The sequence below is a fragment of the Rattus rattus genome, chromosome 18, assembly GCF_011064425.1.
Source record: "Rattus rattus isolate New Zealand chromosome 18, Rrattus_CSIRO_v1, whole genome shotgun sequence".
Lineage (NCBI taxonomy): Eukaryota > Metazoa > Chordata > Mammalia > Rodentia > Muridae > Rattus > Rattus rattus.
In genome coordinates, this window is record NC_046171.1 from 43,881,225 (window position 1) to 43,897,504 (window position 16,280).

General features: G+C 43.4%; 2 pseudogenes; both read right to left on the reverse strand.

Moving 5' to 3' along the window:
- Positions 1-5,476: 5,476 nt before the first annotated feature.
- On the reverse strand, positions 5,477-9,999 carry LOC116886981 (annotated as a pseudogene).
- A 3,891-nt stretch (positions 10,000-13,890) lies between these two features.
- LOC116887358 lies at positions 13,891-15,820 on the reverse strand (annotated as a pseudogene).
- Positions 15,821-16,280: the final 460 nt, after the last annotated feature.

The following is a 16,280-nucleotide window of genomic DNA, read 5'->3' on the forward strand; positions in this document are numbered from 1 at the left end:
CACTGTCTTCAATGGAGCCAGGAAAGGTCCAATCCCCTCACAGCCACCCCTCCTTGGCTTCCATACCATCACCGCTTTCTTTTATCCATGTCGTACTTCCAGTGCAAAACCAATGTTTTCTTGTTTCCCTCACATACTGCAATGTGTAACTTACTGTCAGGGTGGGAGGGCTGCCTGTACCTGCCCCTATTACAACAACTTAAACACGGTAATTTTTTGCCGTGGCCAACTTTCACTCTAAAGTTCTTTAACCCACATGTATATTTTAACCCACATGTGTATTTTTATTCTTCTCTTGCTGTTGTGTGGGTTCATTTTTTTTTATTACCACCCCACTTCCCCGTTTCAAGCTTCTTTAACATCTCCCCTTGAGTTTCACTCCCTAACACTAGATAGGAGAGAAAAAGGGATAGAGGGGAAAGAGAAAGGAAAAGAGATTCCTGAATGTAATTTCTGTTTGTTTTTTTCTTTCCTACAATTAGAAACCAGTTCCTTTAACTCCCTGGAAGCCTTCATCCCAGTTTCCAGCCAAGACCCCCCGAAATGTTTCCCCCCAACCTTTCCTCCCTCAGTTCCCCAACAGTCTGCTTAATCAGTCCTATCTCCCAGTCTTCCCAGTACTGGATTCTCCAAACTACAGCAGCTGTTCTAGCCGATCTGCTCAGCTTGGCTTCTCCTGGCCCAACGTCTAACAATGTCTTCTGCATCAACTTCCTCCTCTTCTCCCTTTGCTAGACCAAACTCCCACCAGGTCAGCTGACTTTCCCATCCTCAGATGTTAACATAGCCCAGAAAACGATTCCTAATGATATTCTGCTATAGTCGCAGATTGATGCCAGCCCAATTGCCATCGGGGAGGCCTCACCTAGCAACTGATGGAAACACATGCAGAGACCCATAGCCAAACATTATACAGAGCTTGGGGAATCCTGTGGAAGAGGGAAGAAGAACTGTGGGAACCAGAGGGTTCAAGGACACCATAAGAAAAGTTACAGAATCAACCAACCTGGGGTCATAGGGGCTCCAAGAAACTGACGTGCCATTCAGGAAGCATGCATAAGGTTGCCCTAGGCCCTCTGCCTGCATATTTGATGCAGTTATGCAGCGTGGCTTCTTGTGGGTCTGCTGACAGTGGGAAGGGGGGCTGTCACTGACTCTACGGCCTACTTTTGGGATCTTTCCTCCTACTGGTTTGCCTTGTGCAACCTCAGTACGAGGGGAGGTGCCTAGACTTAGTGCAACTTGATATGCCATGGTTGGCTGGTATCCATGTGAGTCTGCCCTTTTCTATGGTAAAATGGAGGAAGAGTAGATGGAGAGGGGAACAAAGGGAAGGTGGGGGACAAACTGGGAGAAGAAGTAAGAGAGGCTGGTTATGATGTTAAAGGACATGTATGAAAGTAAAGATATGCATACATATATGGTCACATTGTAAATACTGCTGTGTGAAAAGCACTACAGACATTGTAAGGGCATAAGCATAAAGACGTGCTAGTAAGACAGATTGAGAAGTACTTTTTAGATCTGGCATTGAATCATAGGAATAATTATCAAAGATGGGAGGCACCATTCTGTAACCTTTAATTTTTGTGAAGCCTTTTAATGATGGTTCTTAAACACTTTAAGCTCCTTTCTAGCCCATTTTCCATCACAGGTAGTGGGAAAGGAAGGATACAGGGGAAGTGGACCTGTTTAGAAATGGTTCACAGATTAGCAGCTGTTTCCAGAAGTCTAAGAGGCAACGAGCATTGAAGGTCATAGGGTCGGGCAGCTGTAGCAGCTAAGAATTCTTAAAGGGCCAGTTGACTAGCAGCCGGGGATACTTTAAAGTGCTAGGAGCATGAGATAAATCACATTACAGGTATGAACCTTTAACCACTGATCAACTTTTCTGAGTTCTCCTGGTCGCCTTGCCTGGCTTTGGTTTATTTTTATTTTCCATGGCCTTTTCTTCTTCAAATTTGAGAGGTAGCTTTGTTCCCTGCACTAATCTTACTTGCGCTTGTTTTGTTTTGGGTGTGAGAGTCATCTTTCTGAAGTCTTATCTTTGAGGTGTACATGGAACATCAGCTCTGTTGTATGAGCTTGTCTATGTGTGTGGGGGGGACACTTTTGTTTTTCTCTGAGTGGTGCTCTTGGCTCTATGCTTCTGGCATTTTCACTGTAGCTGCAGCTCGATCTACTTGCAAACACTTCACAGATACACCAGCAGCCCAGTTCGGGAGAGTCAGGATAGCAAACATGAAGCAGCAGTGGTGGAACTACCCAGCAGAGACAGCCAGGCCTCAGCCTCAGCTCCAGTCAGCAGGAGGGTCGGGAGGGACTCCAGGAGAAGTTCTCAGCTGTGCCTCTCTCAGCTCAGTGAAGATCAGTGAAGACCGACAAGTGTTGCACAGCTAGCTGTACCAGCAAGTCAAGCTCCGCCCCAAGCTCCTCTCACAGTCCCTTGTGTCCTATTTTATACTCCCTCCAAACCTCATGTGACCTCCAAGGGTCTTGCCTCCTCCAGTGTCTTGTCTCAGCACATGAGTTTATCTCGCCTGACATCAACCTACCTGAGTCCACAGAAGCATCAAGAAGCCACAGCAAACCACCACATGTTTTTGTGGTACATTACTCTCTATGGAGTCCTGACAAATGGAGTTGAACTTCTCAATGTAAGGTGGACTGATATATGTGTTGTTAGTGAAGAATCCTTTATCGTGTGCCCTTTCACATGCTGGCTTTAGCAGAACATCCTTTTACCTGTGTCTGCTTCAGCAAAACATTTCTTCACGTGTCTACTCCAGCAAAACACCATCCAACACAACTGACTTTCCGTAGAACCCTTCAGTTTCCACCTCACTCTTCTGTGTGGAGGGCTGACAAACAAGGTCTACACCAGTTATAGGTGTACAAGTTACCAATGATAGGGGATCAGTATCTCCAGCTATAAAGACTGATACAGAAAGTCAAGAAGACAAATAAGCCAATTTAAAAGTAGGGTATAGGACTTAGTGAATATCTCTAAACAGATGGCATTTAAATGACTGAGAAACGAAGGAAAATTTAAGGCCTAGGTAAAATGTTAAGGCCTGGGTAACTGCTACCTGAATAGTCTGCCATTATAAGGAAACTTTCTCATGTTTCTGCTGTTACTAGGAAACTTTCTAATGCCAAGATTGATTATGTATTCCAATCACGATAGGAGTCAGTAGAACTGCTTTGTGGAGTTACCCATAATAACCTTGGGTCCGAACCAGCCACCCAGCAGCACTCCCTGCACCTGTGTGTGAGCTTTTAGGGTACAAGCTGCCCCTGGGATGGACCCCAACATAAGAGAGACGCCCACATCAATATAAGGAACTATTTGGAATAAGACTTCCATTTTGAATAGTGGTCCAGTAACATTAGCAGACACATATGGGTAACTGACATCCTGGTTAAGGCATGAAGGTTAGACAGGTCCCATCCTGCTGGAGAGGTTAGGACATGAATGTTAGACAAGGCAAGTCCCCGCCACAGTTGAATACCCCAACCAATGGGAGCAGGACAAATGTACAACAAAGACGTGTTCCTATGGAAATCCCTATCCCTCAATCCTGATTGGTGAAATAACTTGGCACCAATGTTTGTGGATTTTGGACTTAAAAACCCTGTAAGACTTATTTAACTCAGGGTCACGGTTGAGTTCCCGAATCTGGTTGACCAGTCACAGGGTATATGCTTAATAAACGATCCCTTTCTGAGATCAGAGACTGTGTGGTTTATAAGGTGATTCCTGAACTCCAACAAAAATATTCAATATCCTTAATCATCAGGACAATGTATATTAAAACTGCTTTGAGATTTTTGTGTTACACCCAAACTTGTTAGGTTTTTGCTGCTGTGAAGAGACACCATGACCAAAGCAACTCTTATAAAGGACATTTAAATGGGGCTGGCTCACAGGTTCAGGAGTTCAGTCCATTATCCTCATGTCAGGAAGCACAGCAGTGTCCAGGTAGGCATGGCACTGTAGGAGCTGAGAGTTCTACATGTTCATCTAAAGGAGGCTCTTGGTCTAGAAGTGATGCTTAGGTAGCCATATTGTTCATGTTTCCTGGACTTGGGTTCCCTGTCATACCTAGAAGGCATTGTTGTGCAGCAGATGACCTTCCCCTGGGCCCTTACAATGTTCCCGCCCATCCTCTTCTGTGATGGTCCCTGAGCCTGCTAATGGGAGGCTCCTTCTGCTTATTCACTTCCCTACTTTCTTAATTCTTCATTCTCCTCCTCCTCTTCATCCTCCTCTCTGAGTATCTTACTCTTGTCCTCCCACATCTGCTGGGGTCCTGGCAACAGCATACCTCAGCCCCAACTTTTCCCATTCCCTAGATCTCCTGAAAACCTAGTGGAGAATACACCACCATCCTAAGTCTTCCTCCTCTCCTCAGCATGCCTGAGCTGCCTGGCCTTCCCTTTCCACCAGCCTTGTCTCTGACTCCCACGAGATGGAAAATGCCTGTACTCTGTTGTTTCAAGCTCACTCTCTGTGAGTCAGGCTGACTCAAGGGAGTTCTGCAGCAGCACTGAAGCAGGCTACTGAGTGAGAACATTACTGGGGCAGCTTGCCTAATCCTCATGGACAAGCCGTTTGGTAGAACTGGAAGTATGAGGCACATAAACTCTGTTGTTTGGGGGCATTTATTATCTGGATTAAGGAAGTTTGTTATATTGGCTATTATCAGAATTATGGAGGTTTTTTCTGTGAGTTGATGCTGTTTTTATAGATTGTGGTTTTGATCTGTTGGTGAGAATTGTGGTAATTGCAGTCAGAGTTGGCTGGCAGAGACCAATCAAACAACTGACAGTAAATGATAGAAAGGAAGCGGTGGTGGATTTTGGGGGAAATTTTAAAGGAATCCATCCACTCTGGAAACTGGACTGACAAACCCTCAAAAGATTAAAAGTAGGTATACCATAAAAAAGGGCTCACGGTGGACTACAATAATTTTTTATTTGACTTTGGTGTGAACTGTGAGAGTCCATTTTGTTCCGCTGCTAGATATCCAAACGTGCATCATGAAAGACACTCTCCTTTCCTCTTGCACTTCCTGTACACGCTTAGGAAGCAGCAGCTCTGTGTGTGTGTGTGTGTGTGTGTGTGTGTGTGTGTGTGTGTGTGTGTAGATATCTGTGTGAATGCTGTCTGTGTTCCGTGCTTGTTTTTACAGGACTGTCAAAATGTTTTGATTGATCCAATGCTGTATTTTGGGAAGTCAGTGAATGTGTATTTCCAGCTTTATTTTTCTTACAACTGCTTTCTTTTTTTTTTAATTGTACAGTGTTTTATTTTCCTTTACAATTTAATAAATACTTCTTGATGCCTGCACATGGGGTAAGGCTGATTGGTAGTTCAGAAAGATCACAGCGATGGTGTTTTCCTCAGTGTGTAGTCTTCAGTAGTGAGTGGGATGACTTGTATGAGGTCACTGCCAAACCGGCAAGACTGCATTTATGCACCCATCATTTTCGGAATAGTTGGTAACTTGGGCACACTTTCCCCAAATCACCTTGCCTCCTTGTGTCACAAGGCCCAGCTTGCTCACAATCACTTCAATAACTGTCCCTCAGGTGATCACACTCTGGTGATCACACCCAGGGTTGTCTATAATGGGGATGGTGGATCCTTTTTCACATCGAGTATAGGCAGGCAAAAGGTAGCTTTCAGCTCAGGGTGTGTGACATGGGCTTTTTTGAAACATAGACCCAGTGGCCTAATGAACCTTTCATATTTAGGTGGTTTTCTTGTTAAACCATCACCAACAAAGCAGACTTTTTGTAACCATTCTCTTCCATGATTTCTCTTTTCTTTTTCCTGTTCGAATAACTTTGAATACATCTGTTTCTCCTTGGGCACGAACTTTGGGTAGAGGGACCTCGCGTTTTCCCACCTTTCCTTTTCTGCTTAATCGTGTTGGAAAGTACTTTTGCTCTTGACTGCCCCTCTCTGTCCAGCAGGTAGGAGGCACAGCTCCTGTGGAGTCTTCTCCTCATCCTTCTGCTTGGTGTTTTTCATTTTATGCATCTTAATAGTCTTTTTATTTGTATTTTCTCTGCATGGCACAATTTATGGTAGAGCTTAGCCTCAGGCCAATCTTTTTTTTTGGCCTTTGTTGAACGTCCATGGGCCTCCCGACCTTCTCTCTTTCCCCTTTACTCAGGGTGGTCCAAACGATATCCATATCATTTGCAGTACAATTCAATACATTCATCTTGTGGTGACGACAGCCGAGGAGCAGCCTTCCAAGATCTCCCGGGTTCTGAAAACCTCTTAATTTCCGGGTGTCACTGGCCCACGAGCCTGCTCTGCTCAGGCCGGAACGGGAGAGCGTAGTTGTCCTTTTCAGCTGCTTTCACGGCCTGGAATTTTGTAGTTCCATAAGAACATTTATAGGTTTTTGGTTATTTTAAACTAAAATTTCCAATTTGATATCAGTGTGGTTATGTAGATAGACTTTGGACGTCTTTGAATTTGTTTGTCTAGGTACATAATGTTTCACTTAACTTTTATAGATTTCACAGTAGACCTTAAGAGTTTTGGTAAGATCAACCTATCAATGTTGTATTTTTTGAAGATAATGTAGAATGGATCTTCTTCTTCCTCCTTCCTCCTTTCTCCTCCTCCTCTTCTTCCTGTTCTTCTTTTTCCTATAGAAAATGTAAAATATCTTTAGGTTACTCTTGCAGGCTAGAACTTTGGTGAGTTAATTCTTAAACGTGGTGTCTTTTATGTTTGATTATATGAAAGCATGCACTCAACACACATGACCAGGAAAATTTTCTTTGTGGAAAACCTACTGGCATTTTTTAAGCTACCATGCAAATGATGCTGAGAAAAGAAGTTGAAGATATAATTAGGAAGGTGTTTTAGCCAAGATACAATCCACAGACCACATGAAGCTCAAGAAGGATGACCAAAATGCGGATGCTCCTACCCCTTCTTAAAAGGGGGAACAAAAATACTCGTCGGAGGGGATATGGAGGCAAAGTTTGGAGCAGAGACTGAAGGAACAGCTATTCAGAGCCTGCCCCACATGGGTACACAACCCATATATATACAGCCACAAAAACTAGATAAGATAGATGAAGCTAAGAACTGCATGCTGACAGGAGCCTGATATAGCTGTCTCCTGGGAGGCACAGACAGACCATGTCAAATACAGAGGCAAATGCTAGCAGCAAACCATTGAACTGAGAATGGGGTTCCTATTGGAGGAATTAGAGAAAGGATTGAAGGAGCTGAAGGGGCTTGCAATCCCATTAGAACAACAATGCCAACCAACCAGAGCTCCCAGGTACTAAACCACCACCCAAAGAGTACACATGGACTGACTCAGGGCTCCAGCTGCATATGTAGCAGAGGATGGCCTGGTTGGGTAACAATGGGAGGAGAAGCCCTTGGTCCTGCCAAGGTTGGAACTCCCCAGTGTAGGGGGGCAAGAAGGGGGTGGTTGGGGAGGGGAACACCCTTAAAGAAGAGGGGGAGGGGATAGGGGACTTATGCCCTGGAAACTGGGAAAGGGAATACATTTGAAATGTAAATAAAAAAATCCAATTAAAATTTTTTCAAAAAAAGGAAGATGGTTTGGAGACAGTGCATGAAGTCTTCTACACTACTTTAGGAGTCTGTGCTTAAACTCATGAAGAGTGGACTTAGCAGGGCTGCTTGAGAATATGTGCTCTGTAGGGGGATGGATTTCATCAACTTCCGCCACTTCCGAAACGCTGACACCAAGAATGCTACTTATCCAATTTCTGTTGTAGAATTAAATTATGTGTTTCTTAACTTGAAGTTCCTTTGCAAAGTTATTGAGAAAAGGAGCTATTGGAGGGCTGCTATGACAAGAGCTTGGCATGAGCCAAGAATCTGAAAGCATTAAGAGTCATTGAGAGCTACTATTTCATGGAAAGACAATTATAAAATAAATGCCTTTATTAAGATTAGTCTTTTACCAAGAATAATTGATAGCTAAATAATAAGAAAATAACAATAATAAAGAATTCGGTTAAATCTTCAGATGTAGTTGCAGAAATCAGAGAGAGCTCTTTGTAAAAATCATTATGAGGTAAATAATTTCTAACAAACCTAGAATTCAAATTGCTGTTGAGTGTGAAATCTGTTTCGCTGTGTAATGTCTGTAAGAATAGGAAGTTTATTTACGTTACCTTGTAAATAACTCCCCCCAAATGCTTTATAATTGCAGTGTAGAGGGGACTGCTGCTGCTGCTGCTGCTGCTACTGCTGGTGGTGGTGGTGGTGGTGGTGGTGGTGGTGGTGGTGGTGGTGGTGGTGGTGGTGTGTGTGTGTGTGTGTGTGTGTGTGTGTGTGTGTGTGTGTGAGAGAGAGAGAGAGAGAGAGAGAGAGAGAGAGACAGACAGACAGACAGATACAATGGCACATGCATGCAAACACACACCCATACACACACAGAGACACATGGACACACACACGCTCGCACACACACACAGTCACACACATGCACATATTCACACAGATACACATGGAAACACACACAGACACACACATACCCACACACTTGCAAATACACAGACATACACACAAATGCATGAATAAAAATAAATGGTGATAAAGACTAAAAATGTTCAAAATAAAATTTGCCCAATTTGAAAGTAAAGCTTCACAAATGTAGCAGTTAAGTCTCTCCAGTTTTAGAGTAGACCACTTCAACTCTCCATACAGAAAATGGAAGCAGCATGTGCAGAAAGGTATTTTGAAATCTCAAAGTGGTGACAGGAGGAGCTGGCTTCCTGGGTGATGCACCAGAGCTGCTGTATTCACCTGGACTCTCTCCAGAGTCCCTGACTTTTATTCAAGAAGAAAAAGTCAGGTTTTAAAGTTATCAGTGTGTAAAAATTTACTCTTAAAGTATTAGTCATGTATTCGTCAGATGTCTGTCCCGATTAACTATGTAATATCAATTCCTGTTATTTAAACATTATACATACATATGCATATTAAATCAGGAAGTTATACAAATGCCACAGAATGACTGAGTGGAAGTCATACAGCCCAAAGTGAAGAAAGAGTTGGAGAGAGAAACAGGGAAAGCTGCATTCTTAAAATTGTGTGGCACTTTGTGTCTGTGCATGTATGTGCGCATGTGTGTCTGTGTGGGCATGTGTGTGTGTGTGTGTCCGTGCATGTGTCTGTGTTGTACAAGTGTGTGCACATGTCTGTTGTGCATGTGTGTGTATGTATACACATGTATGTGTACATGTGTGTGAGTGTGTATGTGTGTACATGAGCATGAGTGTCTGTTCATGTGTGTGCATGTGTATAGGTGAGTGTGTGTGTGTGTGTGTGTGTGTGTGTGTGTACCCAAGGAGGTCAGCTGATATTAGTTCAAAATTTGTCTGACCCCAGGTGGTTTATTTTAGGCATATTTAAGTACAACAAAATTTGGAAAATAATTTCTGGTGATAATTGACTCAATTCCATGTGTGCATAACAAAGGCTTAAGGCACGAGTTTATTGAAACTCTGGTAAGAACAAACGATATCTTCCATAGAGATATGCTCTACAGAGTAACAATGAAAGCAGGCTCATGACAAGCAATGCTACTGACGGGGTCTGGGAAGGATAGCACTACAGAGTGACTGGGAAGACAAGGCTCATGACAAGAATCTGGGAGATACCTGTAACCTGGCCACACAGAGCACAAGAACTCAGCTTTCTGTGTTGAGAGCAGGTTATAAACCACCCTCTGGAGAGACAACACTGCGTGTTTAACATTCTGGCTTTCTCTGCTGCTCTGAGAGCACAGGTTTGTACAAGCTTCCTACCCCAGCGTGACTGCTGGGATCAGCACCCCTGGAAGAAAATACCTTTAAGGCGCTCCACGATTTCTCCATCTCCAGGCTTCTGTTTAGTTGGGCGTATATTCTGAAGTCGGTCACTGGCACCAGCGACTCCAACGTACACGTCTGCAACTCAGCCTTTAGGCGCTCCGCCATTTCTCTCTCCAGGCTAATACTTTAGTTGCACACATATCCTTAAGTCAGTCATTGGCGTCAGCTACTCGAACGCACTCCTCTGCCACTCACAGCTTTCAGGTGCTCCGCTTGTCTCTATCTCCAGGGTTATGTTCAGTTTGCAAGTCTATTCTGAACTCAGTCCTTGGCATCATCTACCCCAACACACACTTCTCCCATCCCAAGCTCTAAGGTGCTCCGCCATCTCTTTCTCCAGTCTCGGGTTTTATTTGAATGTATAATCTGCAGTCAGTCATGGGAACCAGCTATTCGATCGCACACCTCTGCAACTCATATGTTTCAGGTGCTGTGACATTTCTGTCTCCAGGGCTTATGTTTTCGTTGTATGTGTGGTCTGAAGTCAGTCATTGGTATCAGCTACTGGAACAAACACGTCTTAACCCATAGCTTTTAGGTGCTCCGCCATTTCTCTATACCCTCGGTTAACGCTTAGCAGCAGGTAGATTCTAGAGAAGGTTTTTGCCATTAGCTACTCCAATGTACACCTCAGCGACAAATAACTTTTAGGTCCTCTTCCAATTCTCATCTTTTAGGTGCACATATATTCTGAGGTCAGTCATTGGCACCAGACACTCGAACACACACCTCGGTAACTCAGAGCCAGGTGCTCTGCCTTTTCCCTTCATCCAGGTGTTAGCCGCACATCCGTTCTGAAGTCGGTCACTGGCATCTCTACTGGAACACACACCTCTGCAATCACAGCTTTCAGGTGCTCCGCCATTTCTCCATCTCCGGGCTAATGTTCTAGTTGCACATATTTTTTATTGGATACATTTCTTCATTTACATTTCAAATATTATTCCCTTTCCCCATAAGCCCACTATCCCCTCCCTCTCCTCCATAAGCATGTCCCCCCCATCCACCCCCTCATCCCCTCTTCCATTTCCCTGCACTGGTGCTCTTACTAGGATATTCATTGCTACCTATGAGGTTGGAGTCCAGGGTCAGTCCATGTATAGTCTTTGGGTAGTGGCTTAGTCCCTGGAAGCTCTGGTTGCTTGGCATTGTTGTTCATATGGGGTCTCAAGCCCCTTCAAGCTCTTCCAGTCCTTTCTCTGATTCATTCAACAGGGGTCCCATTCTCAGTTCAGTGGTTTGCTGCTGGCATTCGCCTATGTATTTGCTGTATTCTGGCTGTGTCTCTCAGGAGAGATCGAGATCTACATCCAGTTCCTGTCAGCCTGTACTTCTTTGCTTCATCCATCTTGTCTAGTTTGGTGGCTGTATAAGTATGGGCCACATGTGGGGCAGGCTCTGAATGGCTGTTCCTTCAGTCTCTGCTCTAAACTTTGCCTCCATATCCCATCCTATGGATATTTTTGTTCTTCCTTTTAAGAAGGAGTGGAAGCATCACCATTTGGTCATCCTTCTTCTTGAGCTTCCTGTGGTCTGTAGATTGCATCTTGGGTAATTTGAGTTTTTTGGCTAATAGCCACTTATCAATGAGTGCATACCATGTGTGTTTTTCTGTGATTGAGTAACCTCACTCAGGATGATATTTTCTAGTTCATTCCATTTGCCTATGAATTTCATGAAGTCATTGTTTTTGATAGCTGAGTAGTACTCCATTGTGTAGATGCACATTTTTTTTTAAATCCATTTCTCTGCTGAAGGGCATCTGGGTTCTTTCCAGCTTCTGGCTATTATAAATAAGGCTGCTATGAACATAGTGGAGCATGTGTCTTTGTTGTATGTTGGAGTATCTTTTGGGTATATGCTCAGGAGTGGTATAGCTTCCTGAGGAAGTGGAATGTCCAATTTTCTGAGAACTTCCAGACTGATTTCCAACTGAGTGGTTGTACCAGTTTGCAGTCCCACCAACAATGGAGGAGTGTTCCTCTCTCCACATCCTTGCCAGCATCTGCTGTCATCTGAGTTTTTTCCTTAGCCATTCTGACTGGTGTGAGGTGGAATCTCAGGGTTGTTTTGATTTGCATTTCCCTGATGACTAAGGATGTTGAACATTTCTTTTGGTGCTTCTTGGCCATTCGATATTCCTCAACTGAGAATTTTTTTGTTTAGGTTTGTACCCCATTTTTAATAGGGTGATTTGGCTCTCTGTAGTCTCCCATCTTGAGTTCTCTGTATATATATTGGATATTAGTCCTCTATCAGATGTAGGATTGGTAAAGATCTTTTCCCAATCTGTTGGTTGCCGTTTTGTCCTAATGACAGTGTCCTTTACCTTACAGAAGCTTTGCAGTTTTATGAGGTCCCATTTGTCTATTACTGATCTTACAGCATAGCCATTGGTGTTCTGTTCAGGAAATTTTTACCCAGTGCCCATGTGTTCTCGACTCTTCACCACTTTTTTTTCCTAATAGTTTGAGTGTATCTGGTTTGATGTGGAGGTCATTGATCCACTTGGACTTAAGCTTTGTACAGGGTGATAAGAATGGATAGATTTACATTCTTCTACATGGTGACCTGCAGTTGAATCAGAACCATTTGTTGAAAAGGCTTTCTTTTTTCCCATTGGATGTTTTTATCTCCTTTGTCAAAGATCCAGTGACCATAGGTGTGTGGGTTCATTTCTGGGTCTTCAATTTTGTTCCACTGATCTATCTGTCTGTCTCTGTACCAATACCATACAGTTTTTATCACTATTGCTCTGTAATACTGCTTGAGTTCAGGGATGGTGACTCCCTCAGAAGTTCTTTTACTGTTGAGTATAGTGTTTGCTATCCTGGGATTTTTGTTATTCCAAATGAATTTGCAAATTGCTCTATCTCTATAAAGAATTGAGGAGGAATTTTGATGGGGATTGCATTGAATCTGTCAATTGCTTTTGGCAAAGTGGCCATTTTACTAAATCAATCCTGCCAATCCATGAACATGGGAGATCTTTTCATCTTCTGAGATCTTCAATTTCTTTCTTCAGAGACTTGAGGTTCTTGTCATACAGATCTTTCACTTGCTTGGTTAAAGTCACACCAAGATATTTTTTATTATCTGGGACCATTGTGAAGGGTGTCATTTCCCTAATTTCTTTCTCAGCCTGTTTATCCTTTGAGTAGAGGAAGGCTACTGATTCATTTGATTTAATTTTATACACTGACACATTGTTGAAGTTGTTTATCAGGTTTAGTAGTTCTCTGGTGGAACTTTTGGGATCATTTAAATATATTATCATATCATCTGCAAATACTGATATTTTGACTTCTTCTTTTCCAATACGTATCCCTTTGACCTCCTTTCGCTGTCTGATTGCTCTGGCTAGGACTTTAAGTACTATGTTGAATAAGTAGGGAGAGAGTCTGCAGCTTTTTTTAGTCCCTTATTTTAGTGGGATTGCTTCAAGTTTCTCTCCATTTAGTTTGATGTTGGCTACTGGTTTGCCTAATATTGCTTTTTATGTGTAGGTGTGGGCCTTGAATTCCTGATCTTTCCAGGACTTTTTATCATGCAGGGGTGTTGAATTTTGTCAAATGCTTTCTCAGCATCTAATGAAATGATCATGTGGTTCTTATCTTTTAGTTTGCTTATATAGTGGATTACGTTGATGGTTTTCTGTATATTAAACCATCCCTGCATCCCTGGAATGAAGCCTACTTGATCATGATGGATGATTGTTTTGATGTGCTCTTGGATTTGGTTTGGAAGAATTTTATTGAGTATTTTTTGCATCGATATTCATAAGGGAAATTGGTCTGAAGTTCTCTTTGTTGGGTCTTTGTGTGGTTTAGGTATAAGAGTGATTGTGGCTTCATAGAAGGAATTCAGTAGCACTCCATCTGTTTCTGTTTCTTTCTTTCTTTCTTTCTTTTGGTGCCAATTTAAATAGTTTTATTATTCCATGTTACTTGTTTTGGGTCCCTGTGGAACAATGCTATACCCTCTACTTAGACTGACTTAATCCACCTCTTCAATGGTGAGGCCTGAAGAAGCACCACCAGATGGAGGAGCTCCTCCACCAGGGAAGCCACCAGGCATTCCTCCATGCATGCCACCCGCGCTCTGGTACAGCTTGGTGATGATAGGGTTGCAGACCTTCTCCAGTTCTTTATGCTGATGCTCAAATTCTTCCTTCTACGCAGTCTGGTTCTTATCCAGCCAGCTGATGATTTCATTGCACTTGTCAAGAATCTTCTGTTTGTCCTCATCATTGATCTTGCCTTGAAGCTTCTCATCCTCAACAGTTGCTTTCATGTTGAAAGCGTAAGACTCCAGCGAGTTCTTAGAGGAAACCTTATCTCTCTGCTTCTCATCCTCAGCTTTGTACTTCTCAGCCTCTTGGACCATGCCCTCAATATCCTCCTTACTCAAGCGGCCCTTGTCATTGGTGATGGTGATCTTGTTCTCCTTTCCTGTGCTCTTATCTATAGCAGAAACATTGAGGATGTCATTGGCATCAATGTCAAAAGTAACCTCAATCTGAGGAACCCCACGGGGTGCTGGAGGTATGCCTGTGAGCTCAAACTTCCCAAGCAAGTTGTTGTCTTTGGTCATGGCCCTTTCACCTTCATACACCTGGATGAGCACACCTGGCTGGTTGTCAGAGTAGGTGGTGAAAGTCTGGGTCTGCTTGGTGGGAATGGTGGTACTGCACTTGATGAGGACAGTCATGACTCCACCAGCAGTTTCAATCCCAAGGGAAAGAGGAGTGACATCCAAGAGCAGCAAATTCTGAACATTCTCAGATTTGTCTCCAGATGGAATGGCTGCCTGGACAGCTGCACCACAGGCAACAGCTTCATCAGGGTTAATGCTCTTATTCAGTTCTTTTCCATTGAAAACGTCTTGCAGAAGTTTCTGGATCTTGGGGATTCTGGTAGAACCACCCACCAGGACAATATCATGGATCTGTGACTTGTCTAGTTTGGCATCTCAAAGGGCCTTCTCTACAGGGTCCAGTGTGCCATGGAACAGGTCAGCATTCAACTCCTCAAATCGAGCACGGGTAATGGAGGTGTAGAAGTCAATTCTCTCATGGAGAGAATCAATCTCAATACTGGCCTGGGTGCTGGAGGAGAGGGTGCGCTTGGCCCGCTCATAGGCAGTGTGGAGATGCCTGGCAGCTCTCTTGTTCTCACTGATGTGCTTCTTGTGCTTTCGCTTAAACTCAGCAATGAAATGGTTGACCATTCAGTTGTCAAAGTCTTCTCCACCCAAGTGGGTGTCTCCAGCTGTTGATTTGACTTCAAAAATTCCGTCCTCGATAGTGAGGATTGACACATCAAAAGTGCCGCCTCCCAAGTCAGAAATCAGCACATTCCTTTTAGCTCTGACCTTCTTATCTATAGATGGCAGCAGCAGTTGGCTCATTGATAATTCGAAGTACACTGAGGCCAGCAATAGTTCCAGCGTCTTTTGTTGCCCTGCTGAGAGTCACTGAAGTAAGCTGGCACTGTGACACAGCATTGGTAACAGTCTTTCCAAGGTAAGCTTCTGCAATTTCCTTCATCTTTGTCAGCACCATTGAGGACAATTCCTCAGGGTAGAAACTTTTTGTCTCCCCTTTGTATTCGACTTGGACCTTGGGCCTGCCTGCATCATTCACCACCATGAAGGGCCAGTGCTTCATGTCAGACTGAACAACAGCATCATTGAACCTACGTCCGATCAGACGTTTGGCATCAAAAACTGTGTTGGTGGGGTTTATTGCAACCTGATTCTTGGCCGCATCCCCAATTATTGGTTCTGTGTTGGGGAAAGCAACATAGCTCGGCATGGTGCAGTTACCGTGGTTATTGGCAATTATTTCCACCTTTCCATGCTGGAAGACACCCACTCAGGAGTAGGTGGTGACAATATCAATGCCAACTGCAGGTCCCTTAGACATGGTTGCTTGCATGTAGGCCTGGCTATACTGACAACGAGACCACACAGAGACCCTGAGAGCTGGCTCTGCGTTAAATGAGCTCTGTTTCTGTTTTGTGGAATTGTTGGGACATTGTTGGTATGAGGTCTTCTATGAAGGTCTGATAGAATTCTGCACTAAACCCATCTGGTTCTTGGCTCTTTTTGGTTGAATGACTTTTAATGACTGCTTCTTTTTCTTTAGGAGTTATGAGGTTGTTTAGATGGTTTATTTGTTCCTGATTTAACTTTAGTATCTGGTATCTGTCTAGAAAATGTCCATTTCCTCCAGATTTTCCAGTTTTGTTAAATAAAGGCTTTTGTAGTAGGATCTGATGATTGTTTTAATTTCTTCAGATTCTGTTATGTATCCCTTTCATTTCTGATTTTATTAATTTGGATACACTCTTTGTGTCCTCTGGGTAGTCTGGCTAAGGGTTTAT